The sequence below is a fragment of the Mchenga conophoros genome, linkage group LG3, assembly GCF_057382185.1.
Source record: "Mchenga conophoros isolate Kocher_MC1m ecotype Shallow Benthic linkage group LG3, M_conophoros_male_GT1.1, whole genome shotgun sequence".
In the NCBI taxonomy this organism is placed as follows: domain Eukaryota; kingdom Metazoa; phylum Chordata; class Actinopteri; order Cichliformes; family Cichlidae; genus Mchenga; species Mchenga conophoros.
The window spans coordinates 57,463,395-57,480,420 of NC_140528.1; positions in this window are offsets into that span (position 1 = coordinate 57,463,395).

The window sequence follows — 17,026 nt, forward strand, 5'->3', positions numbered from 1 at the left end:
TATTTTAAAGCATGTCTTTGAAAAATGTGGTGTGGTTTGGTCACCAGCAGAGATGGGCAGTAACGTGTTACTTGTAACGCATTACTGTAATCCGATTACTTTTTTTCGAGTAACGAGTAAAGTAAGGGATTACTATTGCAAAAACGGTAATTAGATTACCTTTACTTTCCCGTAGGAACGCTGCGTTACTGCGTTACTAAAACCGTGATTTTTTTGCGAGAATGTCGCATGACAGTGACGTAAGCGAGTGCGGCGGTCGTGAAAACAGCTGTGTGCAGATCAACAATGGATCATATATCGAGTACGGGAGAGAGTATGAGCATGCAGCGTTTAAAGCGTGGAAGTACTGACCTTACTTTAAGTTTGAATCCATAAAAAGTGACAAAAACATTAGCGTCCATTAGCATTGTGCGTGGGAAGAAAACTTCTTTTTACAGCGAAAAAAACCCCTAAACTTCCAAGCAAGCTCCGAGTGCACTACAACGTAATGGGAAATTCACAGAGAAACTGCCGTATCCTTCCACTGACCGCTGCGGCACACCTGCACCAGGGTATACCTCCGCCTACCCAACTCCTGCTTTACAGGTGAAAATAGAGCAACAGGACCGCTAGTCTTTGATTTTATTTATTTTCTGCTGTGTTTTACTTGCATCTATTTGAAAGAGTGAGTGTAAACACACACAAAAAAAAAATTATGTGCTGGAATGTGCAGAAAATAGGTTTAAATGTTAAACAAATTTCTTCCAGTCAGAGAATGTTGCATATAATTAAATTTTTGCTTGATGCATAAAGTTAAAAGATTAAAATTAATAAAACTATAAAAGTTTTAAAAAGAGACAGTTCCATTTGATTACATTTTGTATGATGGATTATGCAGAAAAAGTAGAATTGGGCTGAAAGATCTATCGCTTTATCACCTATTCAGGTTGTAAATCGTGTTTTTTAAAAGTAACTAAGTAATTAATTACTTTTGAAAATAAGTAATCAGTAAAGTAAAGGGATTACTTTTTGGGGGAAGTAATCAGTAATTAGTTACTGATTACTTTTTTCAAGTAACTTGACCAACACTGGTCACCAGTGGCATTTCTGTTTGGTGCTGGCTACACAAAAAAGCTGCTGAATTTTGTGGTGGGTCAAGCAAAACTTTCTATATATAAAAGTCAAAAGGATAAGATTGATAATGTTGCAGAGAGAAGATATAAAGTTGAGTTTCAGTTTTACTCATTAATGAGTAATTTAAGTGATTTTTCTTTTCAATGGTGTTTTAAGAATGTGGTGTATTCTGTTGTAGATGGGCAATTATGTTTCAGCCCTATGTTCGCGTGGCAGTTTTTTCCCCCATTTATTACAAAACTTGTGATGTCTTGATGTTTATTTATTGAAAATAAATGTGTTGTTTAAAATTAAAAAAAAATCTTCACACAACAATTCTGATAGCTAAAGAACCAAAAGGGACATATAATAATAATAATTACATCAGAATGTCGTTCGGACTGGAGAAGTGTAGTGGAATGATAACAAAGAGAAGGTCAAACTACCTAACCTCTGTCATCCACTCATTGATGTGTTTTATAGTGAAATTCAGTGTGAATAGTCAAATTGAGCTGTGCAATAACCACACTGCAGAGTATTTGAGTTGTGAATGGTTTATCTCCAGGCGCCCCATTGGATTGTACCGGTGACTCCACATCGTAATATCCAGCTGAAGTCCACTTGTTCACTCCGGTGCTAGTGTTGTAAAGCCCTTTGTGATTTTTATCTGTGAAAAGCACTATAAAAATAAATTTTACTTACTTACCTACTAGGGGTGCAACGATACACAAAATTCACGGTTCGGTACAGTTCGATACTTTGGTATCACGGTTCGATATTTTTTCGATACAAAAAAATGTTCATGCCTTTTTAATTTGTCATCTATTAAAATTATAAATATATATTTTAACTCAAAAGTACAGTTTTTAAATTTAATGTTGCTGAAACAATAAAATAATAAAAATAAATAAATCTATCTGATCGAGAAATCACTCATCTTTGGAAAAGAGAGTTTATTACAGAGAAATGGCTCTTTCCAAAATAAAAGCTATACTATACGCTTCTTCTGGGGTTTACTCTCAGCAGCATATTAAATATATCAGGTCCCCATAAGGAGAATCATGTGCTAACGGCTGTCTAAATGACTCGGGTAAAGTTTGTAGCATGCATGCTTGCAAGGCTGGACTGGGACAAAAAATCGGCCCGGGCATTTTGACCGGTGTTACGAGTTCAAAAATTGGGGATGGATACAAGAGGAAAAACCACAATAACAACACTGGTCTGGCCGGGTTGAGTCAAACGATGATTTTAATGAACACACACGGCGCCTAAGCTACGACCTTGGCTCCCTGTTTATCTGCTCCTGCTGAGATGGGGCAGAAAACTCCAGCATTTTCTGTTCTCTTCTAATCAGAGAAATAAGGCAATGACTTTCTGCGAACAGTATTTCTTATAACTCAGCAGTATAATGCATCATAAAACAATATCATTCATTCACACTAAATCAGCAGTTTAATGTAATGCAAATCAGTTTAACAAATGCAATAGTTATCAGCTTCTTCTAATTCAGGAGAATAATGCAAACTAAAACTACATAATAATTCACAATCTTTAATTAGGGGTCTAACATGGCATAAAATAATATTCTAATCCCACACTCCCCCTGATGAGCTCTTTAGAATAAAGAGCTCACCTACACCCTGTAATCCAGTGTGGCCGGGTCCATTTCTTCTCACTCCTGAGGTCCTTTGTCCCCCTGATGGGCAAACCATATGTGAGATGACCTCTGTGTTTGCGCAGGTCAGGTGCAAGAAAAACTATTATGACAACAATAGCAGGTACAGATGACACTCTCCAGTTCTCCCACAGCTTTATTTTGGTGCTATCTTAAACCCTTCAGACGTACTCAGACTAGAACCTCTGTCCAAGGAGCTTTTAGCCTTTATTTTATTGCTGCAGCTACCAGTGTCTTCCAGTTGGGTGATCCTCTGCTCTTCTTTCTTCAACCTCAGGGGTTAGACAACCCTTCAGTCGTGGCACAGATCAGGGGATTATTCTGCCCCGATTTCAAACAACGATCTGTGTATCCTCGGGTCCTGTGTGTCCTGTGTATCCTCCAGAAAAAGGAACAGGAACGTGTCCCCCTTTTGCCCAAGAGCCTCTCGAACCTCGCTGGTCTGGTGTTCCTGGATTTCCGCCAACCCCTTCATGGTTATTGCTGTGTTTATGGGATCCATCCTTTGAGGTGACAAATCGGAGCCCAAACGCCATGACCCTTGGACCCAGTTGGTGTCTCGGCAGTCACTGTGTCTGTCTCTGCTGCGAAGGATCCTCGTATATCTGTGACCTCGTCTGGTGTCTGTTCCTTTCTCTGTAAGAGACAGAAAACCAAAACACCTCTCTTCCTAACCCTAATAATCTAATGTTGTTATCTACTGATCTTCTGGTGATTCAGAATTGGTTTAGAATATGCAGAATGTCCCAGGGACTTATTCTAATCATATCCTATGTGTGTGTAAGCGTGTTTGCATTTAGCCCTCTGCACTCAAGGCATTTCCTACACTTTATCAGTCCGGACCATCACGCCGAACGAAGCTTATGACCTCCAAAAAACCGAGTGCCAACTCATTATAAGCACATTCGCTGAAAATTACTAAAACCACTCATATTAAGAAAAGACATCAAAAACAAATTAGCCATTTTTAATCCTAACATTTGCCCCCCAAAAATCATGTGTTTGCTTCCGCCCACTGTCCCACGGTTTCCTCTCCAGTGTGGTACTCAGCTTGTCATGAACACAGGCATTTTATCATCTAAACGTTATTCAGTTTATTTCAATGATTAATGCTTGAACATGGAAATAATGACTTATGCTTCTCACTGATTCTCTACAAAAGTCCGGAAACCTCTTGGGTCACTATTAGCTTAAGTTTTACCATATCTAAGTTATTAAAAACATAAAATGCAGTCATAGAAATGTTCATCTAACCCTTGTTTGATGTTAAAACTCAACTCCCCCCCCCCCCCCCCCCCTTTTTTTGACACATTCCAATGTGTCAAATCAACGGAGCTAGAACATTAAAAGAAAAGGTTAGGCAGCTACAAGGGTTCCCAGATTGTTAAGGTGATCTGCGTGTAATGTTCTGACTCAGGTATTTAATATTTTAATGAATGTCGTTTAATCAACTGCCACTACTTAAGACTTAACTCAAAGATATAATTGAATAAAAGATCACAAAGAATAACATGATATCAGTGTTATGTAAGGGCGTGTGGCCTTCTATGCTCGAAGTCACTCCAGTCCATAGATCAGCCAAACATCGCGCTGACTGTAGCTTTTAACCCTTATTAACTTGAGCACAACTCTATAATGAGCAACAAACTGCAATATGTATAAAAATGATCATGGTTACACCTGCAATGAAAGATTATATGATTATCCTAACACCTGTAAATAGAAGATTAATCTGAGGTTATAGCAATCACTGGAACACAAATGTTAGTATACTGTCAAAAGCGTCAATAAATGATTAATGCAATACTTATTATATGATTCTGATGCAATAATAATGCTGATGTTAAAATAACAGTAAAACACCCCCTTTTATCCCGTTTAACTGGACACATAAACGTTTATAGATGCTTCTCTTAAATTTGACCTCCTCCTGTTTTTCCCTCACTGACCACAGCAGGGGAAACTCTGTTTTGATTCAGCCATGAATGCAGCTCACCTAATTAATCACTGAGCCCCACCGTGACTGGCATCTGACAGGGTGGCGCTGCATATTCTTCCTTTAGTGTCTCTATTTTCAATCTGTTAATTAGAGTGCTTGAACAAGAATCAGACTACATCCACAACAAGTCAATACAGCTGTAAATGTGGCCAATTATCAATCTATTACCAATTAATAACAAAAAATAGCTTTTATTTTATGCATGCCGTCAGTCAACCACTCACCCAGAGGATCTTCAATCCCAAGAAATTCCTTCTCCTCATTTAATGAGTCTGTCCTCCTTCCATGCCCTGGTAACTAGTCCATCCAGAGCCATATCATCCCGAAATATACATACAACAAGCCAAACCACACCTTGGTCACACCAACCCTTTTCCGCCCTGAAGATGTTCAACGCCATGTTAGTCTGGACTGTCAAAGGTGACTTTAACTCTGACTGTTCCGACAATCCATTTTATAACATTTCCTGGTCAGATTTGCCAAGCTCTGTACCAGGGTTTTAATCGTTTTGCCATTTTCATTATTTTTTTTTTTATTTAGTTTCGACTCCAGATTTTCAATTTTATACCAGTTGTAATTAGTTTTTACCAATTGTCTAGTCTAGTCTAATTTTCTTACAATCCTTAGTTTCAGTTCAGTTTTGATTAGTGCCAGTTATAGTTTTAGTTGTGTTTTGCAAAAATTAAGTGTAACCAAATCCCAGTTCCATCATATCAGTCATGCTCTTCTGCTTATCCTTGGGTATTGAGACTATTAACTCTTGCAGCACTGGGTGTTCCTAATTTTGGTTCAAGTGAATTGATAAACTTTTTGAAGGCCATTGACTCACACAATTATGTAGATGTCCCCGTCCTGTTGTCTCGGGATGCATCACGCTGCCTTATCTGGGGTTAGCTGTTTTCTGGGGATGCGGGTTGAGTGGGGGAGCTCTTCAAGGAGGGGAAGTGTGCTCCCCCTGATGACCTCTTCAAGGTAAGCTAGGTTAGCCTTCTTGTGTGAGCTTTTCAAGTGCACTTTAAGGTTTGTGGGATTTTTCGTGTTATAAATGTCCCTCATACCCCCTGATGACCCAGTAATTCATTTTTGTGCACTGTAGTACACATTTAGTTTTTGCTTGTAGCTCTCATACTCTACTTGCCACTCACATGTGTGGGGGTGTGGCCTTGCCAAATGTTTTTTTTATTTTTAAACTCAGATTTTGATTAATTTTCAAAAATAAACATCTAGTAGATAATTTGAGGGGTTTTTAAGAATTAAGCTTATTTAGTCTCACAGGGGAAATGACTAATTTAGTAATGTGTACTTTAGTGCACGTCGGGACTTTGTACTTATATCTATTTCACTTTTTCCTAGTAGACAACTCTTTGACAAAGGCAGAGAGAATTCTTAATAGAACAATTGAGCGAGATTCAAACATAGATTTTTCAGAAGATGAGAGTCATGTCAGCCAGATAGGAGAGGGTGAGAACCCAGGAGGAGCCACACAAAGATTATCGAGATGCAGTGGCATATGTAATAGAGAAAAACACAGGGCCACCTGAAATCTGTCGTTCTATCTGGTCCAAAACCAACATGTAGGAGAATCTGGAATTTTGATTTTGAGTTAAAAATAAAATATGGGTAAAATGCAGAAATGTTTTCCAGTAAAGTAAAAAATAAGAGTGGCAATTATAGCTGAATCCATGACACCTGATTGTTTCTACGAGATCACGTCGTTGCTGAAGGTTATCAATGATCTCAATGTGCGAAAAGAACTCACAGTATATGGAGTTCAAGCTCCTCTTGGCTGAGAAACCTGGGACAAACATGTGAACAAGACCTGAATAATACCAGTAATGAAGAGTTCTCTCCAAAAATCAAGAAAAGGAAGCCCCAATCAGATGAGAGTGTAACCAAACATGGTTCCCTCCACTTGCCTGAAATGGTTAACAGTCCAAGGCATTTCAGTTGTAGAATGGTTGGGTGCCACAGTAAAACATATGTGAGATGTGGGAAGGGCCAAATGTTCCTTTGTGTCTCCAAATAAAAATCACAGTACTTCCTCAGATATCATACATGAATTGAAAAAAAAAAAAAAGATATCATACATGAATTGACTTTTGTGAAATAGAACGCCCAGTGCAATCACTTGTTCCTGAACCAATGGCTTACAGCTAGTGAAGTGTCAGTGACCTCTAAGTTGATCCCTGATCTACATTTTTATGATATTGTTATATAAATAAGTTTTAATATCCTGCTTACAAAAATTTCAGTGGAGCATTTAATTTTCTTAAATAGCTCTTGAATTTTGTTAGTTTCACATTCGTGATCAATGAACTCCCCTTGTGCACTGTAGTGCACATGTTGTAAGTTAGTTAAAAACAATTTTGTTTTTGTAATGTGTTTGGTTTTTTTTTTTACCGTCCCAACACTTGATTTATCTTAAAGAAAAAAGAAAAAGAAAAAAAACGAAAATACTTTTTCCCTTTTTTTTCTTCTCCCCTGGGCCCCAGGAGGACATTGTGTCTATTTCCACTACAAGACACTTGCTATATCCAAAAACAGTCATATTCAAAGTAATCCCAAATTGGACTCTGGCGCTTTCTCCCGACTTTTCCTGACATGATTCTGCGCGTGGACGGAGCAGCAACACAGACGACTCGACTGACGTACTGCCTTGACTTGACTATTGTAGGGCACGCACACATCAATGAAACTAAACACATTTTACAATAAATCCAGTTAATTTTAGTTAGTTTTGTGAACCTTCATTACAGTTTTAGTTAGTTTTCCTTTTTTTGTTTTGATTTTATTTCCGTTAACGCAAATGTTTTTCCACTTCTAGTTTTCGTTATTCCATTTGTTTTCTTTAATAATAATAACCTTGCTCTGCACACTGGAATAAACATAATCAACATGATCAACATTTTACTGCATATCAATTCACCATCTTATCGATTCAAGTGCTCCATCCCTATGTGGTTTGTGACATTATGTTTATCTAAACCTCCACACTGTCTCTAAATGTTTGAAGAATTTTTCAAGTTCGGGGTCAAATTTTGAGAATTTGACCATAAGTGAAAGTTATGGTGTTATCACCCCCTTTGGGGCTTACCTTTCCCAGTTTTGATGATATTCCTCCCTATTCTTTGCCAGTACCCCCTTTCGGTGGCGAGAAACTGTTGGTGTGGTCAAGTGGGTGCTGTAAAAACAAAGGCTCAGGACAGATCAGTCACCAGTCATGTACTCACAAACAAAATTAGCATATATTGACTTTCGTATTGATCCTCTGAGTGTAATGGTACATTTTAATTTGAATTTACTAAAGCTAATCACCATAATTTTCTTTATTTTGTTCTGGTTTTTGTGCAGCACCACCTCTCAGCACATGCCCCTGTCAGTTCTATCTTACTTCTAAATTGCTGACTTTTTTCAAGAAAGCACCCAAAGGACGGGGACCAGTGTTTATCATTACATATCTCCGTTTTGAGTGTGACAAGTCTATCATTCCCCTGTTATTCATAGACCTCAGTAGAGGGTTGTTTTTTTTTTATAACCGTTAATTGACTTTTTACAGTGGCCTGCTATGGTTAACAGTAACATGTTCAGTCATGAGTGAAAACGAACCTTTTCTTCACTTTAGCATTTAACATTCCCAACCATATAATATGATACATCAATCGAAACACAGCTACTAAAAAACAATTTTCTTAACGCAAACATCAGTAACTCAAAATTAGCAACCAAAGGGTTAAGTCTGCAGTTCACACTCATGTGACGCCACAGCCTCCCCTTTAGTCTCTGTCAACCTTCTGTTCTTGCAAAAACAAAACAAAGCAAGACAAAACATCCACCCTTCTTTTACAGGCTGGGTGAATTGTTTGTAGACATTTACTAATCCTAAAGTCGGTACCCTTTTTGTCTCAGTATCAAGTCAGTTAAAACTTTTAGTCGTCAGTCCATCACAGTCCAGTCACATGCATCCATCCACACACATTCATACCAGATATTGCTGATAATGGAGTCTCACGCGCAACCTACTCGAGGCTCCCTCACCAGCAAGATGACGTCATCATTTTAAAGGAAACAGTTCCTTGGTTGTTTTTTGTTTTTTCTTGGACTGGATTGACTCGCTGCAATCCTTTTAGGCTCAGGACTTCTCATGTGATCAGTGTCCCATATAAGTGAATTTCTCCCAAGCCCATTATAATCATGGAGAAAAACACTTTGCGACTGTTTTCAGTAGGAATATTTTATAGCGCTTTAAAGTTCAATCTCTCAGGCCTGGATTAAAGAGCTGATTTGTTAAATCAGGAACTCACAAAATACCAAAACATCACCACCGGTGGATCACACCTCTCAGATGTTCTTATTTCAGTGCACTGTAACAAAAGCAAAAACAAACGTGACCAATAAAACACTCATATAATAACAAATACTCGGGCCCATTGCAAACATGTCCAAGCATAAAACCATCCTTCTCTCTCTTAGAGAAAGAAAACAATCCAAACCTCACTTATAAAATCAACCTAGTGTCAAAACAAAACCCAAAAATCAACCAAAATTTCACCAAAAGGTTTTTCTCCCTCCCGGGACAGTATTGTGCAGGCATACAGGTACCGTAACTTCTTTTTGCACTGACAAAAACATGTTGGATTGATTTGATTCAATAGTGGACACTGGTTACACACAAATGCCTTGCTTTGGCAGAAACTTAAACAACCGAGTTCAGTCAACACAACCTTTTCATATTCTCTCCGAAATAAAACTCACACCGTTAATTCATCATTTTCACTCTGTACCACTGCTCCTTATCAGGCTGTGTGAAGCACAGTAGACAATTCAGTGGAGGCCTTAAGCCATAAACAGACATCACGCACAGATATTGTTTTCATAACCAAACTGCTTTAGACCTTGTCCCCCAAATCTACACAAATGCCCTCTGGGTGACATGAAATGCATTTAACCAATAAACAATCAATGGGTTCTTGTTGTTGTAACAGATTCTGTATTTGGATGTTTGTGTGCAGCATTTGTTAGTAAAGAATTCTTCATTGCATCAGCGTGTGTGTGTGTATCACTCTTCATTGCACAAGCTTGTGCATCAGCGTGTGTGTGTATCACTCTTCATTGCACAAGCTTGTGCATGTGTGTGGATCACTTCTCAGTGAATTGAATCAGCATTTCGATTTGTGCACGTGTGTGTGTGTCATTTCTCACTCAATCAACGAGTGCATATGTTCATATGTGTGTTTGTCTTCATTCTGAGTCAATGCATGTAGATGTGTGTGTTTGTGTGGGTGTTTGTGTTCATCACTTTCCTGTTCTGGTGTTCTGGGTAAACCATGGCCTGAAGCGTGCCCTGGGGTCCTGCCCTCCTCCTTTTCAGGCCGTTTGCATCCGTTGGTGCTGCTGCTCAAAGTTCTGTCCATACTGGTTCTGGCCTCAATTGAGGCAGTGCTTTTCTCCAGTGTCCTGCATCTTCTCCTTGTTCCGCTCCTCCTTAACTTGACCCTTTTGCTTCTGTAGCTCCTTCAGGGCTTGCTCCTGCTGTTGGAGCTTTTTCGTCAGGTTTGGCGACCTCCTGCTCCAGCAAGCTCCGGCCTGATTTCAAGTCCTGTGTCTGGGACTCCAAGCCTGACTGATGGGTTCGATTATCAGCCAGCTCCTCCTGAGCCATGCTCAGTTTCTGCTCTGATGCCTTGAGCTCTTACTGAGGGCAGAAACCTCAGAGTCTTTTCCGTACAAGTCAGATCGAAGTCCATCGATGTTTCCCTTGCTTTGCTCCACGGCCTTCTGCAGCTCTGCTGTTCGGCTCTTCTCAGAGGTCAACTCCTGGCCGAGCCCCGACATCTGTGCCTTCAGCTTATTTTCTCCTGGTGCTTTTGTTCATTCCGAGGTGCCTCCTGACCTCAGTTACTCCTCCTGTCTCTGGCACGCCCTTTTTGCTGCCCGATCATCCGTGTTGGTCCGTCACTGTCCTGCACAGTTTTAATGCAGAGTGGTTAAGGTCAGCATTGTTTTGCTCTGGCTCACTTTTCCTCCGGGCTTAATGGGCGTCTCGTCACAGCTCTGTCAGCTGAAGCTGTCTGGAAATCTCCCCCGTGTAGTGAAACGGGCCTTGGATTTAACGCTCTCCGTCTCCGCTGCATGAGATCGTTTTCCTGCAGCAGTGTTGACGTTTTCAGGTTGTTGTTGTGGGTCCAGCTGCTGTAGCATTTGGTCAGGGTCACATCAAAGATGGTAGAGGAGAGAGAAAAGATGGTAGGGGGGAGAGCAGGAGTCCAGGTCAGCCTCGGCTTCCCGGGCCGACAAAGCAGCCTGTAATCAAGCATAAAGAGAAAAAACAAAACAGACACAAAACAAAACGAACAGGAAAATGATGTTGTGTTGGCTGTGTCATTCAGAGAGGGAAGAAACACCGGGGCCAAGCCCTGTGTCAGCCTTCTCTCCCCCTTTTTTTGTTTTTTCTCACCATATAATCAACTCATAACCCACCAAGTTGACAGGACAACACATGTACATGTTAAAATTCTTAAGATCATGTTTAAAACCCCAAAAATGGAATTTTCTTTCATTCAGTAATCATGTGTATTAATCAATCAGCAGAAAACATGTCACAATTTGAATCTTTTTACCACTAAATTTGTCGTGACTTCATGGGTTGGTCAGACCAGTGTCTTTTTTTTTTTTGAAGTTAAGTTGTTGTCCTGCAACCCAGAGAGTTTATTTGTTAGTAGTGGATAAACTTTATCATTTGACAACAGGTGTATGTTAAGTTTCGCTACTTTAACCTTGCTGGAAAATCTTCACGTGTTCATGAATGTAAGCTGTTTCTTCATTGCGTGTGTGTGCGTTTGTAGGTGGGTTAATTTAACTTTTTTTTTTTTTCTCAAACAAGGCATTCCTCTAACACGTGCCTCTCTCTCACATTTCTTTGCTTGTGTGTGTTTTTGTTTCACCTTTTGTTGTGATGCTCCGGACGCCTTCCCAACCTCCACAAGTCTGTTGGCCCCAATTTTATGTGTTAAAAACTTCTCTTACTTTCTCCTTTAATTCTCTGCTAGCTGCTGTCTTTTCCACAGCTGCTGATTCTTGCTGTGTGGTTTCCATTACTATAATTTTGCTTCGGCCGCTGTGCTTGTGGGGGCAGTTGGTCCAGGCCCGTATAGCCACCTGTATTAACACACTGAGATATTTATTTAATATCATTTTCATCACAATCTTACTCAGCCGACTGAAGTGCTGACCTAAATCATGCACGATTTGTCTCTTCTATATCAAAACCCAGCCAAACATCAAACATTCAGCGTAGTCATTCAAAACCTTATTTGTAATATTATAATCAGCAAAATCAGCGTTTTAATTACAGGCATGTATCATTATTTGCAAATCATAATGATAAAACTCAATAAGACGCAAAACAGGAAGCAAAAATCGTCTGTGCGCTTCACAGCAGCCACCTCATTTGCATGTTCACACACAGTCTAAAAATAGCTCGCAGCGCTGTCGTCACACACAGTTTCACAGCCAGTTCACCCAAAGCTATATTATTTTATATTACAAAGACGTCTTATATTTACAAACACTGACAGGCCTGACAGCTTTACCGCCTAACAAATTTCGACAAATTTTACAATAACGGGTCCAACCGAAGAAAGATAACTTTTTTGCATCCACTTACCCAGTATCTGTTTCTACAGTCTCTGGCCTAATTTCTAAAAGCGCCTAACCAATTTCGACAAATTTTACCATAACGGGTCCAACCAAAGAAAGATAACTTTTTTGCGTCCACTTACCCAGTATCTGTTTCCTCCAGAACAGTCTCTGGCCTAATTTCTAAAGTCCCTAACTCAATTTAACTGTGTCCAAAAAAGCACAAAACACCGTTTCTGACGGTGAAGTGGTGAAACCACTTAGTTGTTCTGGAGTGCCCCAGGCTCCACAGTGACCAACTGACTATCCCTCAAAGAGGACAGGCATTGGGCGTCCCCAACCCCGGCAAGCGTTACCTCTGAGCCATGCGCTTCTTAGCAGTTTCCGACTGCCGTCCTATATTAATTTATAACACTACGAAACAACAGTCAACACCCTAAAGCAAGAGTCTGACTGGGTATTTTTGCTGGCTTTCCGAAAATGTCATTATCATTGTTGTGGGATTTATAGAATTTTGGCAAATCTCCTCAGACCAACACAAAGTCGCAAAACTCACCATAGAAAGTCAATGGAGAGCTTGTTCAAAATCACCGCTTGATTTCTGTAATGAGAGGCATATTCGAATCATCATATCTCCTTAACGAAGCAAAGTTAAGACATAAGGCTTGTCCCAGTATATCTTCAGACACTCCTGACGCTCACAATTCAAGAATTATTTTCTCACCTATTACCGTTCTGAAATGAGTTGGACTTGTTTGAGGGTAGGAAATTCGTCCTTCGCTCAGATTTCTTCAGATTTCAAACTCTGGAAATGAACCACTTTTTCTCTCGTCATATCTTTTTGTTGGATTTCCACAGAGACCTGAAGATTTCCATGATTGTTCACCAAAGCCTGCTGTCTCTTACGGTGAAAGAATGATATTGATACTCCAAATAGATTTAGAGTTAGAAAGCGTTGTTTGAGGGCAAGTCAAGGCAGTTTTTGCTTTGCACTACTCAGTTATGGTGCATTAGAAGTCAAATATCTTTAATAACTAATATTTTAATGATAAATTGTCAACACTTTAAGATTCCCCCATCTCTTCTGAACAAAACGGTGTAAGAACGACCGCTCTAGCCCCCAAGGTTAGGTAATTATGGCCATTTGTTGGAGGGGAGTCCTCACTATGAGAAATAGACTACAAAAATCCTGTGTCTCTCTGTGCTGCGTGTGTGCACCTGTTTTGGCGGGAAAAAGTACACAGCCTCTCTGATTGGTGGATTCAAATTTAGCTGCTCCCAGGCTGCTTGACTGACCTAGAAACTTGCTTCTCTCGCTGTGTGTGTGTGTGTGTGTGTGTGTGTGTGTGTGTGTGTGTGTGTGTGTGTGTGTGTGTGCGAGACACAGAGAGAGAGAGAGAGAGAGAGAGAGAGAAAGCCTTTTACAGTATTCTGCAAACTTGTGATTTTACCAGCTTTTCTAATATGGACCTCAGATTCTTGTTAACACTCCATGGCACAAATACTGTTCCCTTTAGGCTCTGTGTATGTGTGTGTGTATCAATATTTCTCCCATTTTAAAGTATTACTCCTCCATAATTGTATTTCTGTTAAATCAAAGTACTTTTACTACATCTTAGTACTTCTGCTCAATCATAGTATTTCTGCTAAATCATAGTATTTTTCACAAATCATGATTTTTGTGCCAAATCATAACATTTGTGTTATGTTAAAGTATTACTACTAAGTGGAGGAATTTCTGTCATGTTACAGTATATGTGCTAATTACAGTATTTTTGCTAAATCATAGTATTTCTACTATATTATATTTTTCTTTCTAAATACAGCATTTCTGCTATATAATTGTATTTCTGCTATGTTATAATATTTGTGGTAAACCAGAGTATTTGTGCTGAAACATAGTATTTCTGCCAAATTATAGTATTTGTGCTAAAACATAGTCTTAATTTAAAATGACAATATTCATAGTTCATCACAGTGTCTTTGGTAAATCACAGTATTTCTGCTCTGTTGTACTATTTTTCTAAATCATAGTGTTTCAGTAATGTTTAAGTATTTTTGGATAAATATATTTTTTCTGTTATCTTATACTATTTCTCCTAAATTCTTGTATTTATGTAAGTTATGTTTCTGGTAAGTTACAATATTTCTGCTAAGTTCTGCTATGCTATTGTATTTCTGCCAAGTATTATGTTTCCTCTAAGATATTGCAGTTCTGCTAAATTATTACATTTTAGCAAAGTTCCTTTGCTTCTGCAAAGTTTTTACAATTTCTGCAACTTTTCAGCTTTTTCAGCTAGTTTTTGCAGACAGCTTCAGCTTTAAAGCATCCAAATTCAAATTCAAATTCAAATTTTATTTGTCACATACACAGTCATACACAGTACGGTATGTAGTGAAATGCTTGGACAACTGCTCGTGACCTAAAGAAAACAAAAAAGGAAAAGGCTATGAATAAGATAGGAAATAAATATGAAAAATTAAATCAGAATCAGAATCAGAATCAGAATACTTTATTGATCCCTGGGGGAAATTATTTTTTGTTACAGTGCTCCATTTTAAACCAACATTAAGACAAGACAGACAATACGCTAACTAAGAATAGTACAATATATACATATATATACATACATACATACATACATAAGTCACTTATAAATAAATATTTGGAAAAGAAACATGTGTAGTTGTAGCAGCAAACAGTGTGTTAAGTGGATGCGTTGTACAGGGAGATGGCCACAGGCAGGAATGATTTCCTGTGTCGTTCAGTGGTGCTTTTCGGTAATCTCAGTCTCTCACTGAACGAGCTCCTGTGACTGACCAGCATGTCATGGAGTGGGTGGGAGGTGTTATCCAACATTGTCTTTATCTTGGACAGCATCCGCCTCTCCGACACCACCTTGAGGGAGTCCAGCTCCATCCCCACAACATTGCTGGCCTTACGGATCAGTTTATTAAGTCTGTTGGCATCTGCGACCCTCAGCCTGCTCCCCCAGCATGCAACAGCATAGAGGATCGCACTGGCCACCACAGACTCATAGAAAATCCTCAGCATTTTCTGGCAGATGTTGAAGGACCTCAGTCGCCTCAAAAAATAGAGACGACTCTGGCCCTTCCTGTAAAGTGCTGTGGTGTTTTTAGCCCAGTCCAGTTTATTGTCAATGTGTACTCCAAGGTATTTATAGTCCTCCACAATGTCAACACTGACCCCCTGGATTGAAACAGGGGTCAAGTGTTTCCTGGTCTTCCTGAAGTCCACGATCAGTTCCTTGGTCTTTGCCACGTTGAGCTGCAGATGATTCTGCTCACACCACGTGACAAAGGAGTCGACCACAGCCCGGTACTCTGTCTCATCATCCCTGCTGATGCATCCAACCACCGCAGAGTCATCAGAAAACTTCTGAAGATGGCATGTCTCTGTGCAGTGGCTGAAGTCTGTGGTGTAGAGGGTGAAGAGGAAGGGGGAGAGGACAGTCCCCTGTGGTGCCCCTGTGTTGCTAATCACCTTGTCAGACACACACTGTGGGAGACGTACATATTGTGGTCTTCCTGTCAGGTAATCAACAATCCAGGACACCAGAGAAGCATCCACCTGCATCGCTGCTAACTTATCACCCAGGAGGGTCGGCCTGATGGTGTTGAAAGCACTGGAAAAGTCAAAAAACATGACCCTCACAGTGCTCGCCGGCTGGTCCAGATGGGTGTAGACACGATTGAGCAGGTAGATGATGGCGTCCTCTGTTCCGAGACGAGGCTGATAAGCGAACTGAAGGGGATCCAGATGTGGTCTTACTATGGGTCGCAGCTGGTCCAGGATGAGCCTTTCCAGGGTCTTCATGATGTGGGAGGTCAGTGCCACGGGCCTGTAATCCTGGGGGCCACTGGGACGAGGCGTCTTTGGTACAGGGACGAGGCATGATGTCTTCCACATCACCGGGACCCTCTGCAGACGCAGACTCAGCATAAACAGTTTATGAAAGACTCCACACAGCTGGGGGGCACAGGCCTTGAGGACAAGGGGACTCACTCCGTCTGGTCCAGCAGACTTGCCTGAGTGAAGTCTCCTCATTTGCATCTCAACCTGGTATTGAGTGAAGGTGATGGGTGGGGGAGGGGTGTCAGGAATCTCACAGGAGGCAACATGTGAAGAGAGAGGCTGGCACAGTGGTGTGGCTCTGGATTCCAGGCTGACTGCAGGTGAGGTTGTGGGGGTGGGAGCAGACACTGTGGTGTCGAATCTATTGAAAAACAGATTCAACTCGTCGGCTCTATTCTCACCTCCCTCAGCTCCCCTGCTGTTGGTTGGCCTGAATCCAGTGATGGTCTTCATGCCCCTCCACACCTCTCTCATGCTGTTCTGCTGGAGTTTCCACTCCAGCTTCCTCCTGTAATTGTCCTTAGCCTCTCTGATCTTGTCCTTTAGTAACACCTGGACCTTCCTCACCTCCTCTTTGTTGCCCCCTCTGAAAGCCCTCTTCTTGTTGTTGAGGAGGGCTTTGATGTCCTTAGTCACCCACGGCTTGTTATTTGGGTAACAATGAACAGTCTGAGCTGGAACAATGGAGTCGGTGCAGAAAGTTATGTAGTCTGTGATACACTCAGTAAGCCCATTGATGTCCTCGGCG